The following is a 15,872-nucleotide window of genomic DNA, read 5'->3' as shown; positions in this document are numbered from 1 at the left end:
TCTTAAAGCACAGTAATGTTCCGTTACATTTGTGTAACCACTTTACAGCCATTCCCCAATTGATGAACATGTACTTTGTTTCCAATTCTTTGCTGTCTCAAAAAGTCCTGCTATCAATCAGTTGGTATATATAGGAAATTTCTTCTTATTGATGACCTCTTTGGGTCAAGCATCTATACCACGGCTGGGACTCCACTTGAAGAACTAGAGGGCCACATGTGACCTTGAGGCCTAAGGTTCCTCCACCAACAACTTTTGATCACCAACACACATACACATCTGTTAGTTTTGTGTATATCTGGGATACCAAACAAGTCATACATTTTATAGATGAGGAAACTGGAGACCAGAGAAGGAAGTTCCTAAATACACTATCATTACACAAAATCTCTAGTCTATTTGTTAGGTTTGAATATGTCACTTTTTTTGCGGGGGGGGGGGGGGGGGGAAATAGGGCAGTTGGGGTTAAGTGACTTGCCGAAGGTCACATGGCTAGTCTTGTGTAAAGTGTCTGAGGTCAAATTTGAACTCAGGTCCTCCTGACTCCAGGGCCAGTGCTCTCTATTCACTGCACCACCTTGCTGCTCCTGAATAAGTAACTTTTAAGTGGCCCAACTTAAGGACAGGGAGTTAAGTGATCAGAGGATTTTTTTTTTTAATTTAAAAAGTAATTCTATAGAATGAGAAATAGTGAATTACATTTGGGGGTTCAAGTATGGCCATGTAGCCCTCATGGTGTGGTCGTGCAAATGCAAAGACACTAGGCCTTCCCTTTCAGCAAAGACCTCTTTCCCATCCCAGTCTACTTGAAAAGGAAGTCACTAGTTCCAGGATGAAGATACACCCTGAAGTCTGAGAAGGAGGTGCAGGACCCGTGAGAGTCTGGAAGGATTGGCTAGTTAAGGGAACCCGTGGAACCCCCTGCCACAACTGAAGTCCTAGGGGTGACAGCTAACCAAGGCTAGCTGGTGGAAAGGAGAAGATGTCTTGCCCCTGCTGTCCTCCACTAGTGCTGAGTGCCCTCCCTACTCAGGCTCAGACCCCTTTCCGGAAGACTCCAAGACTTGGAGTCGAGAGGCCCCAGCTTTGGGGGCTACTAGCTAACAGTAGTCTCACCCATCAAACAGGAATTTTAATATTCACTCCCTTCCTGCTTTGGGTTATGAGGAGGAGCAGAGGAGTTTATGGATGTAGATGCGCTTGCCACTGGACCGTGCCAAGGTAAGGCAGTATCGTTACTATCGATAATAGTATGTCCTCTAATGAAGTAAAGGAATCTCTAAGGGGATGCGAGATAGGGGGTGGTGGGGGGAAGACTCCTGTCAAACATACAAGGTCTGGCTGAGAAGTCTTTGAGTTTGTTCTAAACATACTGAGAACCAGTTTCCCTGACTGGAAGGTCACAGCCTGCCAGAGGCACTGAAGTGGGATTCAGCAGAGCGGAGTTCTCATTTAGGCGCCCTCACTACTTGGCACTTGGAACTTGGGCAGGTCAAGGAGGTTGCCTGGTGCACTGGAAAGTATCCTTTTTGAAATGGGAAAGATTTGGGCATGTTTGAAGGCTATAGGGAAGGAACCAGTAGATCAGGAGAGAGAAAGAGACAGAGAAACAGAGAGAAGAAAGGAAGAGAGTGGAGAGATAGAGGGAGACAGAGACAGGGAGAGAGAAAAGAAAGGAAGAGGGGGGAGAAAAAGAGAAGAGAGGAGAGATTGCGGGGTAATCTACTGGATAAAATGGTATAGGGGATACTATTAGGAGTGTATGTAGAAAGGTTGTTCTTGGCATGGAGAAGGGGCCACCTCATGGAGGAAAGGAAGAGTCTGGTAATGATGTCAAGGTGTTTTGGGATGAAGAGAAGAGTTTTTTATATTTCTTGCCTTCTTAATGAAGGGTTGGGAAGAAGGGGAGACTTTGAAACTGGAAACAAAATAAAATTGAATTAGCAAAAAGAAGAGAAAGGGAGACGAGGGAGTTCAAGTAGTATAGCCCAGATTTTCTTAGTGATGAAGTGAGGTCCTCTGCTGAGACAATGGGAATAGGAGGTGAGCTAGGTTTGAGGAGAGAAGGTTTGGAATCCTTTCTCTGGGGAGTGAGACCAGGCATCGAGTAGGAAGGAATAAAAGGATTGCCTGGTTTCAGTGAGGACCCTGTGGAAGCTGAAGAGCATAAATTGGGAATGAATCCAGTGAACACCATCAAGAAGCTTCCTCCAGTTCCATTCAATAGCATATGACCACAAGTGGAGGAGGTGGATGGAGGTGGATGCTGGAAGTAAGGCAGGGTTGAGGTTTGGCAAGGGCTAAGCATTGATGGAAGGAGGGGTGAAGGTTTCGAGAGAGGACAGTGTGGAATTGAACTAGTAAACTATAGGGCAGAGAGTGGGAAGGGAAGGATGTGAAGTCAGAGCTGGGATAATAGACTGAACCAGTACTGTGGGACAGCAGGACTGGCAGTCTTGATCAAGCCAAAGACTACTTTAAGAAGGGTGAAGAATAGGCAAGGAATGATAGGAATGATCAGACCAAGGAATGTCAGAGCTTTTGATCAAGGAAGTGATCAGAGGTGGAACTCAATGTACACTCAGGTTCATGCTAGCTTAAATATTCATCATCACCACAGGGCTGGCTGCAAGTACTGGACTGTTTTTGGCTAACCCCAACTCATTAGACCCTCTGTGCAGCAGAAACAGCCCCAGACTGGGTGTCAGAGGCCCTGGGTTCAAGCCCTAGTGAACTCCACTGCTCATTGCCTATATGATCTGTGTCTCCATTTCTTAATTTGTTCTATGAGGAGGCTGGACTAGATGACCTCTACATCCCCTTTCTTCTCTAAGTCTTTGCCCATGAGGTCTGCTGAGATGTGGAAGGATTTTGAGGTATATCAGTCAGGGATACATTCACACCAGTGAAAATCTAGGGCCTTGAATTATGAAAGGAGAGCAAGGAGGACTTCTATTTCGCCCATCCTGTGAACCTAGTGGCAACTGGTGCCACTCCTCAAGCCACCCTATGTGTAGCCACACCCCTTCTGGACTTCCCAGCGACTGTTCTCTGGCGCCCATTCTTTGGGAATCTGCCGTTGTGAAAAGCACAGTGAATTTGCAGGCAGGGGACCTAGGCTCAAATCCTCACCGCGCTACTTATCTGTGTGAACTTGAGAAAGTCATTTAACTTTTCTGGGCCTCAATTTCCTCATCTGTAAAATGAGCAGACTGGACAAGACAGTATCAAATATGCCATGGCCACTTTCTGCTTTGAACCTGTTTAGCTCATGCTTGTCTAGACCACTGGAAGGATCACAGCAAGATAGGATTTCAAGCTGGAGACAGCATGTAAATCTCTCATTTTTTCAGGTGAAAAAAACTTAAGCCCAGGAAAGGCCAGTAACTTGGCCAAAGTCACACAGGTTGCATTTCTGGGATTTGCACTCGGCGTTTCTGACTTCTAGTGGACCTTCTACTCCTTTGACCCTTACATTAGGTGGACTGATGCTTTTTTCCCCCTTTTTATGAGTTATATCTTCTCTATCCAACTTGAATTGGACACGTTGGATAGATTTTCCATCCAAATGGTATCTACTTAAGACTAACTTTTTCTTATGTCCCTATCCACTAGCTCCATGATTCCTGCAGAGTAAGCCTCTGGCCAACATCAACCACCTCCTTCCTTCTTCCTCTTCCTCCCTACTAGGCTTCTGGAAAACCACTCCAGATGGGTCATACTACAGTAATATACGGTTAAGTTAACTTCACACAGACTATTTGCTTTTTATTAGCAGTAAAAAAAAATGATTAATTCTCTGTGTTAGATTGAGCCTCAGTGGGCTATATTTGTAGGAGCGAGAATTGTTCTCTCAACTTCTTTGAGTGTGTAGGGGAGAGCTGGCCTCTTATTTCACCTGCTCTACTGTTAGGAACATTTTTCCTTAAATATGTCTTTAAAGTCACCAGGTTATCATAGTTACAGTGTATGAAAAGTGGCAATAAATAGGTCAGACTTAATCAGGCACATAAAAGAGTCAATGAGTGATTTTAGAAATGGCTAAATTGGCAGCAAGCCCTTGGGATACCAAATACATCAATAGAATAATAATAATTATTATTATAATAACTAATCCTTATTTGATTTGTAAAGCACTTTACCTATTATTTCATTCATCTTACAAAACCCTTGTGAAATAGGCACTATTATTTCTTTTATTTAACAGATGAGGAAAGTTAGGCTGAGATAGGTTGAAGGACTTGCCCAGGGTCACTTTGTAAGGGACACTTGCTAAGGGTCAGAAGTGAGTAGGTATAATGGGAATGTAAATTTTTAAGATCTTCCCTGCCCCTAGGCTAAAGTGTACCTGGAGCCTGGAGTGGGAGGCTTGTTTTTCAGTAGATACTTCTTGATTGGCCAGTGGGTCAATAAGGTTGTTATATTCTCTGAGCCAGGAGAAGGGTATATAAACCCTGATTTGAGGCTTTGTTTTGGGGCTCACTTTGAGAAGTGTTCTGTGATTTGATCTGGATTCTGGGAAGCCGTTGTCCAGAGCCCCCTGGCTTTGAAAAACCCAGATGTTGAAACCCAGATGTTGATTTGGTATGGATGTAATGGTTGGACAGTTTGGAAAGCTGTCTACTTGATCTGTTTCTGTCTTGATAATTCTGCCTGTATACTTTGAAGTTCAGGGTGCTGACCTTTTTCCCCTGAACGAGGTAAACAATATATGTTTGACTGTTAAAGTAAGCTTGTTAACCCATTTTGAGTTGCTTTCCTTTAACAAAGCAGATCTAAGAACCTGTGGTGGCAGCAACCCTGAGGATGCTTGGGTGCTTGCTGCTACAGTAGGTAGTATTGTAGCCCAGGTACAAAGGGCACCTCTGTCACAGACTAAAGAGAGGCAGGATGGGATAATGGAAAGGATGCCAGACTTACAGCCAAGAAGACTTAGATTCAGATCCTGCCTCTCCTGTTTACTAGTAGACCATGGGTAAGTCTGAGTCTCAGTTTATCCACCTGCAAAACAGGTCTAAAAACACCAGAATACTTACTTCATAGGGCTTTTATGAGGCTCAAATATTATAATGTGTGTAAAGTAAGCTTTGCAAACTTTAAGGTTTTATATAAATGTCAGCTATTATTACTCTGAGAAAAAGCTGCCTACACTCCTTGCCTCCCCTTTCTCTCCTCCCACTCACTTTTCAACCCCTTGTTAACTGACTTCTAACCTCACCACTCAGTTGAAATTGCTCCCTCAATGTTACCAGCTATCTCTTCATGGTTAAAGCCAACACCTGTCTTGACATCTTTGCAGTGTTTGATATTATTAACTACTCCCTCCTCCTAGCTACTCTTTCCTCTCTGAATTTCAGTGATGGAATTATCTCCTAATTCTTCTCTTGCCTATCTCATTGACCCTCTCAGCTTTCTTTATCTAATTTTATCCTGTGTCCTGCCCTTTATGGATGTCCCCCAAGGCTCTGTCCTAGATTTGTTCTTTTCTCTCTCATTAACTCATTCAATCATCAGCTCTATGCCTATATGATTTTTTTGGAGGAAGGCAATTAGGTTAAGTGACTTGCCTAGGGTCACACAGCTAATAAGTGTCTGAGGTCAGATGTGACCTCAGGTCCTCTTGAACCCACTGTACCACCTTCCTGCCCCATATGCCTATATGTTTTATGGCTCCCGCATTTATATATGTATATATATATGGATCTATCTCTCTTGAACCTCACTCCTGTATTACTAGCTATTTGCTGGATGGCTTCATTTAGATGTCCCATAGACATCTCAAATTCAACCAGAAAACAATTCATATTTCTCCCTAAATCTAACCCCTTCTCCAAATTTCCCTACTTCTGTTTAGGGGACCACCATTTTTCTAGTCAGCCAAAGTTCAAAAACTTCTTTGACACGTCTCTCTCACTTACCCCACGTAACTAATCCTTTGCCCAAGTCTTATTTATTCTACTTCCATTTCTCTTATTTCCATCATGTCTTTACTTACACAGCCAGCATCAGTCCTCATCACCTCACATATAGGTACAATAGCGTCCTATGAACTCTTGGCTTCCAATCTCTCCTCTCTTCAATCCACCCTCTGCCAAAATAATCTCCTAAAACCCCAAATCATATACACACACACACACACACACACACACACACACACACACACACACACACATATATACTTGTCTGTTTAGATAGAGTTTCTCCCTTAATGATATGTAAACTCCTTGAATGCCGGGGCTACTTTTTCCCCCTTTTATCTTCATATCCCAGTGCCTTGAATTATGTCTTACACAAGGCATTTAATAAATTTTTGTTGTATCGTATTGGTGTGTTTTTCAAGAATATATGGACAATATTGGTGGGGTTTGAGAAGGATGACCCAATGTGAATTATTCCCCCTATTGGGAAAATAATTCAAGAATGCAGCCTGCTGATTTAGGGTCAATAATGTCCACTTCCTATAGAAGAAACAGCTTCCTACCCTGAGCAAGCCAATAAACTGTACTATCCAAGCATAATGTTGTGTAACTGAGACAAATGCACACTGAGCCAAGTCCTTGGTAATTTTGATCAAGATATACCCATCTATTGGCTTTGTTCACAAAGAGTTGTCATTATTTTTAAAATGAATTTCTAGTGATAGCTTTTGTTTTTAAACCACTTGAATTTCCCCCTGTGCCCTTTCATATTTATATCCCAGCACTTACTTAGCACAGTGCCTGGCACATTGTAAGTACTTAATAAATGTTTATTGATTTGTCGATTGATTAATATAACCAAGATATTTTTTCAATAAAGAAAAAGAAGGGAAAAAAATCAGTAAAATTGATCAATATGTTGAAAAATATATGACAATATATGCAACGTGACCCCCCCCCCCACCTCTGCAAAGGAGTAGGGTGAAGTGTCTTCTCATGTCTCCTCTTTGGGGCCAAGCTTATTTTTTATTACACAGAGTTTTTACCTACATTATCTTATTTTAGACTTACAGCAACCCTCTGACTTAGATACTAAAGTTATTATTTTTCCCATTTTACAGAAGAGGAAACTGAGGATTAGGTTAAATGACATACAATCACAAAGAATGTTCAAATTAATGAACAGTCACATTCATTTCACATACCAGTGAGGGTTTTGCTTAAACTTCTGCAAGCTAGGCTTCAGCAATATGTGAACCAAGAATTACCAGACATGAGGGTTGGCTTTTTAAGAGGCAGAAGAACAAGAGACCAAATTGCCCACATTCTCTGGATTATGGAGAAAGCAAGGGAGTTCCAGAAAGAAAAAATCTACTTTTGTTGAACTGACTACACTAAAACCTTTGACTATGTGGATCACATTCAAATGTGGTGAGTCCTCAAAGAAATGGGAATACCAGATCATCTTATTTGTCTCCTGAGGAACCTGTATGAGGGTCAAGAAGCCATAGTTAGAATGGAACATGAAACAACCAATTGATTTAAGAATGGAAAAAGAGTACAACAAAGCTGAATAATGTCACCTTATTTATATAAGTTATATTTAAGTTATTTTTTATATTTAAGTTACCTTTTTATTATTTAAGTTATATTTAATTTATTATTTAACATCCTGCAAAATGCCAGGCTGGATCAATCAAAAGCCAGAATTAATGTAACTACATGTAGATGATACTGCTCTGATGGCAGAAAATGAGGAAGAATTAAGAAGCCTCTTGATAAGGATAAAAGAGGAGAGTGTAAAAGCAGGCCTGAAGTGTAAAATAAAAAAACAAAACAAAACTAGGGTCTTGGAAACTGGTCCCATAAATTCCTGGCAAATAGAGGGAGAAGAAATGGAAGCAGTGTCAGATTTTACATTCTTGTGCTCAAAGATCACTGTAGATGGCAGCTACAGCCATGAAATTAAAAGACAATTGCTCCTTGGAAGGAAAACTATAGCAAATCTGGACAGTGTACTAAAAAGCAGAGAAATCACCTTTCTGATGAAGATCTATATAAGCAAAACTATGGTTTTTCCAGTAGCAAAGTATGACTGTGTGTGATAGTAATGGCATTTAAAGATTCCCCTGTATTGGCTTGGTTTTCAAACTGATTGTGTTAAAACCCAGAGTTTGTTAATCCCACCTGTGGGATGGACTTGTTGATGTGAAAAGAGAGTCCTGAACTGGGAGGAGCTGGTGACGTAGATTTGGAGAGACAAGAGAGAGGCAGAAGAACTTTTTGGAAGCAGCACCTCGTGGAGGCAGAGAGAGACTGAGAGAATTGCTGGGAGCCACTTTGAATTGCCCTGGACTTTTGAGACCTGCCCCCTGAGCTGCCAAGGACTGAGGAGACATGGCTGTTTTGCTGGTACTTTGTCTGTCTGTTTTGATGTTGTTTTGCCAGATTTGTCCACTGGTGAAAGACAGTCCTGTTGTTGAAGAAGTCCTGGAACCTGGCTTTTGGTTAAGAAGCCCTGAGACTGTCCTGCAGACAGAGAGTGAATACTGTCCACTGGTGAAGGACAGTGCTGTTGTTGCAGGGGTCTGGGAACCTTTCTGTTGGTTCAGAGCTACTGGGACTGTCCTGCAGACAGAGAGTGAATACTGTCCACTGGTGAAGGACAGTGCTGTTGTTGCAGGGGTCTGGAGACTGTCCTGCAGACAGAGTGAATACTGTCCACTGGTGAAGGACAGTGCTGTTGTTGCAGGGGTCTGGGAACCTTTCTGTTGGTTCAGAAGCCCTCAAGAAAGATTTTCTTGTTGTATGTTTACAGAAATACTGGGAGAGGGTTTTGCTAATGTTTTCAGGGGTTCTAGGACTGTTCTGCAGACAGTGGATGAATTAATGAAGGGACTGGCAATGTATCTTGTGGCCTTGCTAAGCCTTGTCTCCCCAGGAACTAAGATTGCTGAGAACTTGCCTAGTGTCAAGATGAAGAAAAGACCTCCATTTGGGTATTAAGTGCTATGCTTAAACTTGATGTAACTCTGGGGTAGATTCAATTGTGATCCAGGGGTGGGGAACTTTTGACCTTTTTGTGCTCTGTGATTGAACAAATGAAGGTACTTTACTTATGTTTGGAAACTAATCTCCATTTGAGAAGAGGGGCTTTGTGATGGACTAAATGAAGGTACAGCCTAGGGGTGGAGTAGTATTTAGAACAGGGACTTTGTAATTGATTGAATGAATGTAAGGTCCTGGGGTGGGGTAGTACTTGGAGATTATTGAATCACACTTGGTAAATGCTGTATTTTGAATGATGTCATGTTTTGACCTTCTCTGTTCTTGGTTTGTCACTGAATAAAATGGAGAGCACCTATGCTGGTATTTTGAACCTTGGGAAGTTGCCTTTCCTTGGCATTACATTACACTGTGAGAGTTGGATTATAAGGAAAACTGAATGTTGCAAAATCAACATTTTCAAATTTAGTGCTGGAGAAGATTTGTGAGAGTCCCTTGGACAGCAAGGAGATCAAATCAGTCAATACTTATGTTAATTCATACTATTCACTGGAAGGTCAAATACAAAAACTGAAATTTAAATACATTGGACACATATTGAGAAGACAGGACTCATTGAAATATGTGGAGTTGAGTGAGAATGAAGAATAGAAAATGGTGCCAAAGGGCAGCTAGGTGGCACAGTGAGTAAGAGGGCCGGCTCTGGAGTCAGGAGGACCTGGGATCAGTTCCGGCCTCAGATACTTAACACACACACACACACACACACACACACACACACACACACACACACAAACTGGCCGTGTAACCTTGGGCAAGTTACTTAACCCCAATTGCTTTAAAAAAAAGAAAGAAAGAAAATGGTGCCAAATTTGCTGAAAGGATGGTGGGGATCTTGATAGAACTAGGGTTCAAGAACTAGGGTTCAGAAGAAAGAGAATGAGTTCTCTTTTAGATTATCTTTAATTTATCCTGTCTGTAGCTTGTTTGTATGCAATCATTTGATTGCTGGTTCCTCCATAAGACTGTAAGCTCCTTAAGGGCAGAGACTATCTTTTGCCTTTGTTTGTGTCTCCAGAATTTAGCACAATACCCGGCACATACTAGGCTCTTCATTAATGCTTGTTGACTAATTGACTAAAATGTTTTGGCTATGTTGAGTTTGAAATATCTGTAGGACATCCAGTTTGAAATGTCCTACAAGGCAGTTGGTTATATATAACCAGAGCTCAAGAGAAAGACTGGGGTAGATAAGCAGATGTTGAAGGCTTGCGCATAGCCATGGTAATTAAACTCATGGGAGCTGAGAGTAGAGTTGTGGAGGAGTGAGGGAGCATATATGGATGAAGCTTCAAAGAAGGAAACTAAAAAGGAGTGGTCAGAGGTAGGAGGAGAACCATGAGAAAACAGTGTCATGAGGAAAGGGTATCATCCAGGAGAAAGAGGGAAGTCAGCATACCAAATGCTGCAGAGATGTCAAGAAAGATGACAGATAGAAAGTCATTAGATTTGGTGATGAAGTTGTTGATAACTTTGGAAAGAGCTGTTTCTGTTGAGTGATAAAATTGGAAACTAGGTTTTGGATAAAGAGGAAATGTTTCTTATCTTTCTAAGAGACTTCCTTTTTTATTTTATGGATGACGTTTTTTAAATTTCTAACTAAAGTTAGCAGAACTGGTACTGGTCCTATTTTTAAAGATAGGGGATGTCCTGGTTTTGATTTTTTCCTTTTAAAAAAATTTTTATTGATGCCTTTTGGCTTTTATTTCGCATAATTTCTGAATACTTTCTTCTCTCTTCTACCCAGCACACCCCTCATTTTAGGTAAGATTAAAAAAAGAAAGGGGAAAAAAAGCAGTTCAGCAAAACTACCACATTGACTATAGGTCTTATAGTTTATACAATATTCCATACCCATAGGCCCACACTTCTGCAATGAAAGGAGAGAGAAAAAAGCCAATGATTCTTAATTTTGTTCTCACTTACTTGATTTTTACATATCTTTTGCTCCTCTAAAATAGGCATGTGAAATATGTTTACTTTCTAAAGCAAATAATTAATATTGATTATTTCCAGAATTTTGTAAGATTATTGAAAACACTCTGGGAGATCATAAGATGGGCTCAATGAAATAGGAGAGTAGGACACAGTACAGTTTAGTGGTAGAAATGGCATTGGATTTGGGGACAGGAAACCTGGGTGTGAATCCTGGATTTGCCAATTGCAACCTATATGACCTTGGGCAGATCATCTCTCTGAGTTCAATTTCTTCATATATAAAATTAAGAGATTGACCTAGGTAATCTTTAATATCATTGTTAGCATTAAAATTCTAAGGAGGCACAATAGCCCCAAGTATGGCAGTAGTCAAATGACCATACCTCAACAGTTTAGAATGGGGAGGGGAAAAAAGGAAGAAGAAAGACTAGGAACTTGATATAATAATTCAAATACAAGGTGATGAGTAGCTGGATGAGAGTGGGGATATAGAATGGCTGAGGGATATTGAAAAGAAATATTTGTTAGAAGCTAACAAGGAACAGAAGAAGAAGAATGGAGTTGAACGTATCTCTAGATTTTTAAGACAAGGAGAACTGATGGGCAATGAGAAAATTGGGAAAGGAAAGACTAAATGTATGTTTTCAATATTTCAAGCATTAATATGGTATACAAATAGAAATACTGAAGACAGGGGCCAAGAGAAAAATTGAGAGGTGAAAGGCTAGAGATCTGAAAATCTTCTGCATAGGGGCAGCCAGGTAGCACAGTGAGTAAGAGCACCGGCTCCAGTGTTGAGAAGACCTGGAGATCGAATGCCGGGCTCAGACACTTCGCACCCACCCAGAAACACCTGGCCGTGTAACCTTGAGCAAGTTACTTAACCCCAATTGCTTAGGGGCGCCAGGTGGCTCAGTGAGTAAGAGCACTGGCTCCAGTGTCGGGATGACCTGGATCAAATCTGGGCTCAGATATTCAGCACCACACCCAGAAATAATAACTGGCCGTGTAACCTTGAGCAAGTTACTTAAGCCCAATTGCTTATAAAAAAAAAAAAAAGAAAATCTTCTGCATAGAGCTAGTCATGGAGAGCAGATGTATAAGTTTTTTCCCCCTGGTGAGTTTGATGTATAAGAATAAATAGGACTGAGTCTTGAAGGTCCCCCACAATTAATGGGCAATGTAGTGAGAAAGTGCTAGCAAAAAGCCTGAAAGAATTAGAAGAACTGGACAAGCACAGTGGTGTGGAAGTCAGGGAAAGAGCTTTAAGAAGGAAAGAATACCCCATGGCTATGATGTAGCAAGAAGAATGAGAACTGGGAGACCATTAGGTTTGACCATAATGAGGTAGCCATGGAGAATGAATGGATGTGAAAAGTCAGAGCCACAGGTATAGATTGTAGTGCAGTAATGAGTACAGAAGCCTATTATGAGTTGTTAAGGGTAAGTAGATGGTAAAGTAAATATAAACCACTCACCTGAGGTCATCAGGTCCCAGACCAAGTGCTGATTTCACTGCACAATGAGAATCCATTTCTCTGAGATCACAAATCTATTGATATGTTGAAATATTGACCATTTAGTTAGGTGCTCACATGTGCTCTGTGGAAGTAAATTCTATAAACAGTGCTGTAAAGAGAATTGCTACAGTGTAACCTTGGACAAGTTATTTAACCCCTATTGCCCTCCAAAAAAAGGCTAAAAAAAAAAGAGAATTGCTTAACATATTTAAATTGACTCTAGGGTTCACCCTATAGACCATTATGTCATCTGCAAAAAGCAATGATTTGTTTTTCTTTGCTTATGCTTATTCTCTTGATTTCTTTCTTTTTTGCTTTTTTTGGAGGGGGGGGCAATTGGGGTTAAGTGACTTGCCCAAGGTCACACACCTATTAAGTGTTAAGTGTCTGAGGCCAGATTTGAACTTAGGTGGTTCTGACTCCAGGGCTAATGCTCTATTTACTGCACCACCCAGCTGCCCCTTAATTTCTTTTTCTTGTCTTTTTGCTATAGCTACCATTTCTAGTGCTGTGTGAAATAATAGTAGTAATAAAGGACATCCTCACTTTATCCTTGATCTTATTGGAAAGGCTTCTAATTTACCTCCATTATCTACAATGCTGGCTCTTGGTTATAAATAAATATTATTTACTATATTAAGGAAAGATCAATTTTCCAATGATTTTTAAAGTATTTTTAAAAACAGAAATGGGGTTGCCAAAAACTTTTAAAAACATCTATTGATATAATCATATGATTTTGATTGTTTTTGTTATTAATATGATCCTTTGTGTTTCTTTGTTGTTCAGTCGTTTTCAGTCATGTCTGACTCTTCATGACCTCATTTGGCATTTTCTTGGCAATGATAGTGGAGTGGTTTGCCATTTCTTTCTCCAGCTTATTTTACAGGTAAGAAAACTGAGGCATACAGGTTTAAATGACATGGCTAGGGTCACACAGCTACTTAGTGTCCAAAGCCAGATTTGAACTCACAATGATTAGTTTTCCTGACTTCAGGCACATGCTCTATCCATTGTGCCACTTACCTGCCCCATTCTGTTTATAGTTTGCATAATATTGCATTCCTGATATAAATCCTACCTAGTCATAGTGTATAATCATTTATGTGTTACTATAGTCTCTTTGCTAATTTTTTACTTAAATTTTTTGGTGTTAATTTCATTAGGGAAATTGGTCTATAGTTTTATTTCCCTGTTTTGTCTCTCTCTCTGGTTTAGGTATTAAGATCATAGTTGTATATAATAGGAAGAATTTTGTAATATCCCTTCTTTTCCTGTCATTCAAACAGTTTATGTAATATTGAAATGAATTGTTCTTTGAATGTTTGATAGAACTTGTTTGTAAATTCATTTGGTTTTGGCCTTTTTCCTTTTGGAGCTCATTTATGGCTTTTTCAATTTCTTTTTCTGAGATCAGGTTACTTTAATTCTATATTTCCTGTTCTACTAGCTTGGATATTTTACATTTTTTTGGTAGTCATTCTTTATATTTTCATGACCTTTCATTGTCAGTTTTGTTGGCATATAATTGGGCAAAATCATTTTTCATAAATTCCTTTATTCTTCTTTATTTCTTTTGACTTTTTCTTTTTGATATAGACAGTTTGGCTTTCTTTTATTTAAAAAAAATCAAACAAGCTAAAGATTTGTTTTATTATTCTCACCGCCCCCAAAAAAACACCACCTTCTAAGTTTTACTTATCAATTAAATTACTTATCAATTCAATGATGTTTAATCTACTTAAGAGAATAAATTGCTTTAATTCAAATTTTAAGAGTATCTATCTATGGATAAGCATTTGTCAGTGCTAATTATAGAAAACTTTTATTTGTTTATTGAAGCAGAGTAGAAATCTGCATTTTAAAATTCAGACCTTGTAAGGATTCAGATTTTATTATGCTTACAGATAGACAAGCAGTCACACAAAGGTCCTTCTTTTCTGCCCATATTCTTCCCATCTTGTTGTATGGTTGTGAGTCTCAGGGTGCCATAGGCTCTGAAGAATTAACATGACGAGCAGAGGCAGAACTTTCAGTGGTGATGGGGAAATAGAGGCTCTGAGACACTATCATGATAATGATAGCTCACAATTTTATAGCACTTTAAAGTTTTCAGGGGTGGCTAGGTGGCACAGTGAAAAGAGTACCGGCCTTGGAGTCAGGAGGACCTGGGTTCAAATCTGGCCTCAGATACTTAATGCTTACTAGCCATGTGACCTTGGGCAAGTCACTTAACCCCAATTGCCATCCAAAAAGTAATAAAGTTTGCAATGTGCTTTACAAATAGGATCTCATTTTATCTTCACAACAACCCTGGGAGGTTTTTTATTGTTCTTCAGCTGTTTTCAGAAGTCTCTGACTCTGTGACCCCATTTGGGGTTTTCTTGGCAGAGATATTGGAGCAGTTTGCCATTTCCTTCTCCAGATCATTTTACAGATAAGGAAACTGAGGCAAACAGTGTGAAGTTTCTTGCCCAGGGTCACACAACTAGTAAGCATCTAAGGCTGGATTTAGACTCAGGTCTTCCTGACTCAAGCCAACTCTTCCTCCATCCATCATGCCAACTAGCTGCCATGAGGGGCAGGTAGAACGAGCTCATCCCTGTGAATAATCAAGTAGCTTCCAAATCCTCTCAGCAAATAAAAAGAGTGCCAGACCCAGAGTCAGGAAGACATGAGTTCAAATCCAATCTTAGACTCTTACTAGCAGTGTGACTCTGGGCAAGTCACCTTAACCTCTATTTGCCCCAGTTTCCTCATCTATAAAATGGGGATAATAGTACCTCCCAGGATGGTTGTGAAGATATAATGAGATAATTCTAAAGTGCTTAGCACAGTGACTGGAATAAATGCTATGTAAATGTTAGCTATTATTATTAATGTCAATACCATTATTATTTCTTAACAGTTGTGTTATGTGCTAGGTACTGAGAATAGAAAAACAAAATGAAAAAAAAATCCCTGATCTCAGGGAGCTTACATTCTACTGGAGAATATAGCATTTAAACAGATAAATATATATAATATAATTTTAGGAAGGAAGGAACACTAATAAATTGAGACAGAAAAAGTTTTCCATAGGAGGTAGCACATGAAGTGAATCTTAGAAGCTCAGAGACTCTCAGAGGGAGAGGTGAGGAGAGAGTGCATTCCAGGCACAGAAGTTAGCCAGGCACAAAGACATGGAGGTAGGAGATGAGATGTCACATGCAAATTTGCCTGTTTGGCTAGAATGTAGCGTGTGTGAAGGGGAGTAATGTGACATATACCTTAAAGGGAGCCTAGAGCAAGACCACGAAAGGTTCTGTGTACCAGGGTGGAGAGTCTTTATTTGATCATAGAGGCAATAGAGAACCACTAATGGTTCTTAAGCAGAGGAATGATATGGTTGGTGATCTGGAAAACGACACAGCCAGATTTTTATCTATGT

At 40.1% G+C, this 15,872-nt stretch overlaps 1 long non-coding RNA gene across 1 annotated transcript in view; it reads right to left on the bottom strand.

The window, feature by feature from the left end:
• Nucleotides 1-6,742: 6,742 nt before the first annotated feature.
• LOC138160827 (uncharacterized) overlaps nucleotides 6,743-15,872 on the bottom strand; it is a 71,543-nt gene continuing 62,413 nt past the window's right edge. Inside the window, exons 2-3 of the long non-coding RNA XR_011168215.1 lie at nucleotides 12,401-12,474; nucleotides 6,743-7,404 (exon numbers count right to left, since the gene is read on the bottom strand). This is a non-coding gene — a long non-coding RNA (uncharacterized lncRNA). The remainder of the gene's footprint in view (nucleotides 7,405-12,400; nucleotides 12,475-15,872) is intronic.

Source organism: Petaurus breviceps, unplaced genomic scaffold, assembly GCF_028583685.1.
Source record: "Petaurus breviceps papuanus isolate PSGF00001 unplaced genomic scaffold, PetGlider_PUasm1.0 182, whole genome shotgun sequence".
NCBI lineage: Eukaryota > Metazoa > Chordata > Mammalia > Diprotodontia > Petauridae > Petaurus > Petaurus breviceps.
The sequence above is the reverse complement of the archived record's forward strand: the minus strand, read 5'-3'. Positions and strand labels throughout refer to the sequence as shown.